Source organism: Bombus flavifrons, chromosome 18, assembly GCF_040668555.2.
Source record: "Bombus flavifrons isolate JBK064 chromosome 18, iyBomFlav1_principal, whole genome shotgun sequence".
NCBI lineage: Eukaryota > Metazoa > Arthropoda > Insecta > Hymenoptera > Apidae > Bombus > Bombus flavifrons.
In genome coordinates, this window is record NC_138459.1 from 5,638,840 (window position 1) to 5,648,178 (window position 9,339).

General features: G+C 36.0%; 1 non-coding gene across 1 annotated transcript; it reads left to right on the forward strand.

The window, feature by feature from the left end:
- Positions 1-684: 684 nt before the first annotated feature.
- LOC138189194 (U6atac minor spliceosomal RNA) lies at positions 685-791 on the forward strand. The gene has a single exon (XR_011175957.1). It is a non-coding gene; the product is annotated as a U6atac minor spliceosomal RNA (small nuclear RNA).
- Positions 792-9,339: the final 8,548 nt, after the last annotated feature.

A 9,339-nucleotide genomic window follows, 5' to 3' on the forward strand; every position in this document is an offset into this window, starting at 1 on the left:
GGCTAGGCATCTTGAAAATAAGAGCATTAGAAGAGGCAGGAATTCTTTTAGAACGGCCATATCTTACTACAAGACATATAATAGCAGCAAAAATATATTATTGAAAGCTTCATAATAGATTTAATACTAATGATTTAATTAAGGGAATTATTTACCTTTACCCCTTGTATTTTGAGAGGGCTATAAAAAATGTACATCTACTTCAAGAAGCTAATTAGAATACTTTCTATGATATATATTATCACATTAAGAATCTAATACTTTCCAATCAGCTAGAAGCTTGGCGGGACAGCCAGCTACGCTCGTTAAGGCCCACAATTGAAGACGACGCGTTGCGAGTTCGAATCTCGGCTAAGTAGCTTTTGAAAAAGGGGGACGGAAAAACCAAAGTTTTTCTTAGAAGTAAATATACTGCAGGCAAGCGGCCAGCCCCTCCCTTGCGTGTGTGTTGGTGTACTTACTGAGAATGCTTGGTTTAAATGTGCATGGCGTTAAGCACACCCAGGGGCGCTTCGACGATCAACTCGCACTGGCCTTTACCACCGTCCCGCCCGTGGAGGTTTTAGCCGGTAAGAATCCGGCACTGCCTTCTGCCCGCCCCCACAGGGTGGAAGGTTGTCTATGAAGATTTCCTCCACGTAAAAAAAAAAAAAATCTTTTTCCTAATATGTAAGGAAATTTTTTTTGTAGTTTGAAAAGACTGACATTTAACACTCCCGTAGACAAGGATGGATCACATATATAAATGGTAAGACACTGTCGCCTCTCGGCGGCACCTATCAGATCTTTTTGGAGGGACTGCCAAGACTGCCAAGGGATTCTGCTATCCTTCCGAATAACGCAGGTGCTAATAATTTTTTCTTACCGGCGCATAATCTTTATAAACTTTTTCTTGTGGCAAATGATCTTTACAGGCACATCCTTTTGAGCATTGCATTTCGAACAATATATTAGATGCGAATCTAGATGTTTGATCCATTGACATCATGTAATCGAAAACGAAATAGACAAATAAATTTGATATACAACACAGTATTACTGAGTAAATTTACACTATTAATTATCAAGTTGCAGACAAACAATATAATCATAGGCAAAACGAGTAGCGATAATACCGTAAACAGTTTATAATGTAATTAGACATAATGTTCCTTATAAGCTTGTAAGAAGTTTCTATTTCTAAATCGGTTAGTTAATTATTTTGTTTTATTTTATTTATATTATCATATATTACTTTATTTCCTTTTATTTTATTTCATATTTTTTTATCTCATTTATTTATTTTATTTCATCAACACAATATTCGTATGCCCTAAGAAAGCATAAAATAATCAATGCAAATATTGTAATTATATATAAGAAATTGTAATCCGTGAGTACTGTAATTTTAAAGCCATTGGTTTGAATTCATTATAACTAATATTTTATTGATCTGCGGCATTTCAGTTAATATCATACCATTATGTTATTATTATTATTATATTATATTATTATATGGTTATTATTATTTTAAAACTGTTTTGTGAATGAACGAAAAAATGGTACACATAATACAGTTATTTATCGAAATCATTACAAAGTCACGTAGTATCTAAACACACGACGCAATACTGAAAACTCGTTTGTCGGAAAATAGCAGCATTGTTGTCAATGATATTAGCATAGTCGCCTGTGCTATGTGTATCAACACAAGCGTCGGACGCGTGTATCAGCTGATGTTGCTATGCGAGTGGTGCAGACAGGCGATTGTAACGCCAATACACATCCGAGACCAGGCCACTCACCGCGGAGCCTTACGGCGTACCCTCAATAGTCTTCAGGACCCATAAATAGATATATAGTCATATAGTCATAAATCCCAGCAATTTGCTAGGGTCCTTCAATGCCGACCAAATGTCTTTTTTTATCGGTTTTTAACAATTATTGTCTACTACGACATGATAAGAGAAAGTTGGTTTTCTTCACATCTGGTATATTCCGTTAGCAACTTTCTCCCGAGGGCGGCTAAAACCCTTCCTGGTCCACCAACCGTCTTATTACCCAATCGGAGACGGTGTCTACTGCCATTACTGCTTGAACCGGAATTGTCATCAACAAATCCGATGGTCCCGTGTCCTCAGACTCTCCCACCCCTAGCCTTCCTCGGACACAGTATCGTCAGTAAGACTCACTTATTCTGTGTCCTCAGAATAGTCATATCTTTACCTGTCTCTATCCTTATATCAGTCGCGTATCATTGTAACTAAGTCTTACCTAACGTGGTTGGAGTGAATTGTGATTTATGTTAATTCAGTGCGTATTACATTGTGCTTGCTGAATTCATAATAAAGTTTAATTAAAACAAAATCAATAGTTGTGTTACGACTCAGCTATTTTATTTCATCAACCAACCCTTAAAATTTACGTGACACGATCAATGTCGGCCATACAATTCGGATTTAAGACTCAGACTGCGGATTTCAGACGCAGTACGGCTAAGGAAATTCCATCTTTAGACGATTGTCAGACATGTACTTACATGCGTTTAAGGAGGCTTCAATATTTGAAAATTTTTGAAAATCAGTTGGAAGTAAAATTTTCAGAATTAAAAGGCAGACGTACGTTCATAATTTCCAACATCAGAAAGTATTGATTTTTTATTGCGAACGAAATTTCATTTAAATATGTTAAACCTTACACATTAAAGCTGCAAAGGAGCAACTCGATTACAAAAATAGTTTCTGAATTCCATTTTCAGGAAAATGAGCAATTCACGTAAATTATATGATTTGCCACTGAAAAAAATTCCTAATTTTGATGTCAAAAAATGATCGGTTTGATGTGGAATGACCCTGATTGGAATGCAGAATCGTGCTTCTTCATTGTTTCAGTATATGCAAATGCTCTGAGCCATACTATCAGACCCTACCATCTGATGCGGATACTGTCTTTTCTATCGTTACTTAGTATTCTATCTGGCACTTCGACACTGAAAAAAATGAGCTTCTACATTTTCTTCCTGTGATTCTTGCTGTTCTTTATTCGATTTCATTTAGTCAGCTTTTCGTAACAGCCTATACCTACAATTATAACCAAGCGTACAGGTAGATAATGCATAGATAATAGTAATAGATAATGAAAAATAAATAATAAATAAATAGATAATAATGTATTAATTAATTAAATGCTTCAGATGGAACATTTTAATTTTATAGAAGAAGCGAAATAGGGAATTTTTATCTAGAAACGACTTGAAATCGTATTATTGAGGTATGTATAATTTTATGTGCTAAACTAGGTTAGTTGCGTGGTTGTGATACTTTTATGTAAATATCAGTGTGTGCAAGCATGTGCGAGGGCGGCGTCTCGAAAACAAAGGAATGTAAACTGTTGAGTTAACAGTCTGGTATGGAAGAAAGTGCTGAGACGCGTGCAAGTGTGTATCGATGAATATCTTTGGAATCGTTTATCAAATAAATGTATAACTATTCTAATATTAATTCCAAGTGTAAATTTAGTGTTCCTATATCATTATTTCGGCTATTAATATCCAAAATTCTCAACACATATTTAATTAATATTTTTAAATATACGTGCAACTTATACGTAAACACAAACATAGCAAGGAGTAAACAAGGAATAGAAACGATAGCTAGATAAGTTTGTTAAGAAATTGGTGGTTTCGTAACAACATATATACGTGGTTATACAGTAAAATGTCCTATCTATATTTATAGGTAGGACTATCTAATTTACGATACTTTGTAATAGAACATTATAAATTGGTGAAAACATCTAAAAACAATTAGAATAAATTAATCTGGCTGTTTCTAGATCCCTATAAGCTACATAGGATTTTCTGACTTTGTCTAAAAGGTAAAAAATATGAATAACTTTAAATATTTCAACCAGTGGCCGAAAATAACGATTATTCCCAAAATTCTTACGAGAGAAGTTATTTAAAAAAAAGTTAACTCTCCTTGGCAATAAAAAAAATCTACTAAATTATAAAAGATGTTTTGAAAAAATTAAGTGATTAAAAAATATTAATTTTCGAGTGTTCTGATTACGAATAATCATTACGAATGATGGACTTTCGGTTTGGTTCGGGTCGTTGGTAACACGCGACGGAGAGCTCTGCGGAAAAAGTGAAGTGTGAAGGGAGAAAGGAGAAGGAAGCACAAAGTGACACGAAGAAGGGAAAATAAAGGGTGAGCATACGACGAGAAAGTGAAAAAAAGGCGAAACGAAGACAGGAACGAGAGAGAGATACAAATAAGCAATACTAGAAGCGAAGAGGTTCGGAAGTCAGAAACACGGCAAACAAAGTAAGGCAGGAAAACGACAGATGGCGACAAACAGAGGAAGACCAAGGAACACGGGTATAGCGGATGATAAGGCAGATTTCAAAAATACATTGGACAAATACAGCTTGTGAGAAAAATGGACACCAAACCGGGGTGAAGGGAATGGAGGTAATGATGGAAAAAATGGAGAAAATGAAAAGAGGATTGGAGACAATGATAAAGGAAATAAAAGGTATATTCGAAAAGCAAGTGGCGGTGTTGAAGGGGGAAATGAAAGAGGAAAGAGAAAGAAGGGAAAGAGAGAAAGAGAGAGGGAGAGAGGGAGGGAGAGAGAGAGAGAGCCAGAAAGAAAGAAGAGTGGGAAAGGGAAAAGAAAGAACTATTGGGTAGAATCAGAAGAATCGAGGAGGAGAAGGACAGGGCAGAGAGAGAGAGAGAGAGAAAGAGAAAAGAAGAAGGAACATAGTAATCAAAGGAGTAGACTGGAACGAAGGAAGCAATGAAGAGACAGTAAAGGAGTTCATAAGAGAAAAACTGAAAATAGGGGCAGAAGTAGAAAGAACACATATGATAAGGGTGAGGGAGAAAAACGCAATAATAGTGGCGACGATGAAATCAATGGAGGAAAAAATAATAAAATAAAAATAAAAATAATAGTGGAAAGAAAAATAGTATACAATGATAAGACGTATAGGGCAATGGTGGTTTATAATCAAGACACAAAAGGGACATGGAAAGAAATAGAAGAAGAGAAGACGGAAGAGAAGAGGAAGTGATGATCATCGGCGAAGACTGGAACGCAGGATCGGAAGAAGAGGGAGGACCGATAAACGAGGATCTATGGAAAGGAAAAAACAGGCGATCAAAAGACAAGACGATAAACATGGAAGGAAGATCTCTGCTAAAGTACCTGGAAGGGAGGGGCTGGGTGATAATCGATGGAAGAGATAAAGAAGGGGTGGAGTAGACATATGTTGGGGAGAGAGGGAACTCAGTAATAGATTATCTGATTGGCAATCAGGAGGCGACAGAAGAAATAATCGACCTGAAAGTAGGAAAAAGAACAGAGCCGGACCACGTGCCGTTAAAAATAGAAATAGGGGGGCCAAATTCATAAAAAAATGAAGGAAAGAAAGAAGAAGAGAAGAAGAAAAGAGAATGGACAAACGAAAGTGTAGAAAAATACCTGGAGGAATGTAAAAACTGGACCTGCAAGAAGAGAACGGTAGAGGAAACGTGGACTGAAATCAAAAAGAAGATAAACGAAGCAATGCCAAAGAAGAAAGTGAAGATAAGGAAATGGGGTATGGGAGAGTAAGCGTGGTATGACAAGGAGTGGAAAGAGAGAAAAAGAGAAGACGGGTTAGAAAATGAGGTATGAAATTATGCACCGAAGGAAGTGGGGGAAGCGTTATGGGAGTTAAGGAAAATATGGAAATAGGAAGGGTGTACCAGAAGATTGGAAAAAAGGAGTAATATGTCCGATATGTAAGAAGGGGGACAAGAGAGTAGCGAAGAGCTACAGAGGAGTAACGCTAATGGATACAGCATACAAGATCTATGCAGGGATACTGGGCGAAGGACTGAAGGCAGAAATTGAAAAGAAATTGGAAGAGAGCCAATTCTGATTCAGAAAAGGAAGTGGAGTGACCGATGCGGTTTTTGTGATAAACTACATCATATACGAGCAGCTAGGTAAAGAAAGAGGGTCGCCCGACGTAACAGCGTTCATTAAACTCATTATTCGTTAAACTTATTATTCGTCAAACTTATTATTCGTTAAACTCAATATTCATTATACTTTGTAAAAGTCTTGTTTATTCGTGTAAATATAATCTCTGCTTCGTAAAACGATGGCTAATTCAAACGAAGAATCGTTACGCACCCTAAATTCTAATGTTAACCCGACAGATATATAACCTTGGTTATGAATACTTTAAATCGGCACAATAATTGTTATAAGTATATAACAAACATTTGTCGTACAGTGATACGCATAATCGGTAAATATTTCCTACGCTAATCTATAAATCTAAGGAATCTCAGAAAATAAATGCTTCAGATGGCACAACGACACGATCCGCCTTAAACGTATGTAAGTAGATGTCTGACAATCGTCTGTTTCAATAGTAAACTGCAGACGCAAGTATATTGCAATCAATTTCGATCATGTTTAAGAAATGTCGACAAAATCTTTTGTGTCTTTTCAAGCGAATGAAACTCTATTAGAATATATTGCGAGTAAATGTGTTCTGTATTTTTGTGCAGCGTGCAAAGTTTAAAAGGATATACTAATCCTTTCTTGTTATTTATACAATTGGTATACAACATAACACGTTTGGATATTGATCAAAAATTCATTTTTGATTGAAAATAATCTCACCTAACCATTTATATATGTGTTCCATCCTTGTCTACGGAACGTGTCTCCTTTCGTACTACAAAAAAATTTTTTTTTTTTTTTTTTTACGTGGAGGAAATCTTCATAGACACCTTACTACCCTTGCGCAGACGGGTAGAAGGTAGTGCCGGATTCTTACCGGCTAAAACCTCCACGGGCGGGACGACGGTAGAGGACCAGTGTGCACGAGTGTGGTCCTCGGGCCCCTTGGTGCTTATCACCAAACACCTTTACCAAGCGCACTCCCAGAAAGTACACCCACACAGCTCAAGCAAGGGAGGGACTGGCCGCTTGCCTGTCGTGAAGAGAAATCTTGGTTTTTCCGTTCCTTTTTTTCCGTTCTTGAATGCCGAGGATTCGAACTCGCGACGCGTCGTCTTCAATTCTGGGCCTTAACGAGCATAGCTGGCTGCCCCGCCGAGCTTCTAGCTGATTGGAAAGTATTTGATTCTTAATGTGGCAATGCATATCATAGGAAGTATTCTAATTAGCTTCTTGAAGGAGATGTACATTTTTCATAGCCCTTTCAAAATACAAGGGATAAAGGTAAATAATTCCCTTAATTAAATCATTATTATTAAATCTATTATGAAGCTCTTAATAATATATTTTTGCTGCTATTATAATTCTTGTAGTAAGAGATGGCTGTTCTAAAAGTATTCCTGCCTCTTCTAATGCTCTTATTTTCAAGATGCCTAGCCTTGCGTTTTCCATTGCACTGGCAGAGATTTTATAACATACGAGATTTGCATATGTTATTAATAGGTCTAATTAATAATTTGTAACAGAAGATTTTCAGCTCAAAATTTAAGGTGCGATGAAAACGATCGAATTTGCAACAAATGACCGCAACGGCAATGGGTTGGAAGAAGAAGAAAATACATATGTATGTATCCTTCTTTTGTGAAACAGGAGAACTTTATTTCTTTCTCTGCTTTTCCAATGGCACCGGAACGATGTTCTACGATAAAATATGGCTCATCTGCACCGAGCTTTAAGATACACGAATAAAAGAGGTTTTTATTAGCCAACATAGCCCTACATATCCGTTAGCGAAATTTTCACATGTTTATTACAAGTTGTATGTGTATTAATACAAGCGTCGGGTGTGTATATCGTAACTGGTACCACTATGTTATTTTCCCAGATAGACGATATAAATGTCCTCAATTTGGTTCGGGTTTAAATTGGGTGAGTGGCGCCGGCCGACTTTTCCAACCATCTAAAACTTTTTATTACACTTTTTTATACACTTAATAGTCACAATTGAGATATACACTGAATTGACACGTATAAATTACACTTTACTCTAATAACTTTATATAAATTAAGTAGGTGATTGGTTTAAGGGTAGAAACTCGGCAAAGAGATGTTGACTATTCTAAAGATAGACAATTAGTAAGTTTTAGTGAGGATGTTGTGGCGGAGGAAAGTGTCATAGATGAAATTCGAGCAGCCATATGATAAACCAAAATTCCGAGCGCCTTATCACGTGTGACCGTCCGGTCAGGATCTGTTCTCAGCCGTCTGGGTGGCATTCGGTCACTCTAAGCGTTCTCCGAAATATATGATAAGTACGGGCAAAGCCTTCTCCCACTCCAACGAATAAGGGAATATAAATGCTCCCTTCATTATCATCCAGTCAGTCTGAAAAAATTCTCAACTAGCCCAAGTATCAAAAGTGTATCATCGCGAACCGAACATAATACTATACAAATTGAGTAAAAATAAAAGAACTCGATCTCCTGTTCGGATATTGACAAGGTTCTTGCTTTATCTTAATTTTTACGCTACATATGACACGTTAACCTGAAATATCTTCCATTGTCTTCTGCTTTTCATTGATTTCACGACTTTTTATCAAATAATTACAGTTTTGTTAAATATATTTGATAATTGCATTTCATACAATTTCTATATTCATTTACAAGTTGCTACTGTTATCGTGCAGTTATGGCATATTTTAAGTTATTATATTATTATTATATTTTATTATTTTATTATAGTTATTATATTTTATTTGGCGAATTGTTCTTTGAGGATATTATTGAAGTCTACTACTCACTAATCATAGATTTTCCTTGTGCACAGGCAAGCAGTTTGTCTAATAATAATAATAATTTCGTAAAGCAAATGGCTCGAGTGATAGTTTACGTGCGGCCCATTGATGCAATCTACATGGATATAAAATTGAACAACAAAATGGACGTAAGTACCTTTTGAAACATCATTCGATGAGAGAACTTTGACCGTATTGAATAATATATTTTGTTTCTACAAATCTTGGTTAATATAACATATTAAGCTAATGTTTATGTACCACTTTCTTTAACTATTTCAATATGACAAAGTAAGATTTGCTTCTTTGACCGTTGTGACGCAAACTTGTCATTTGTAATACAAATGAAATTTAATTGTTGAATTAGAAGGAATTTCCACCATGGTACATAAAATTTTGTATAATGTATCTGTCAATTGTAAGATTACTCTGGCCAACGCGCTATGATCTCTTGCGTCTATGCTTTATATATTATGGCTCAATAATAATACATGGATTAAAAATACTAAAGTAATGCAGAACGTCTAGCATCGATACAACCTTGCTTATTATTGTTATCAATATAATATTTAATTGCTCCGTTGTAGAGTAAT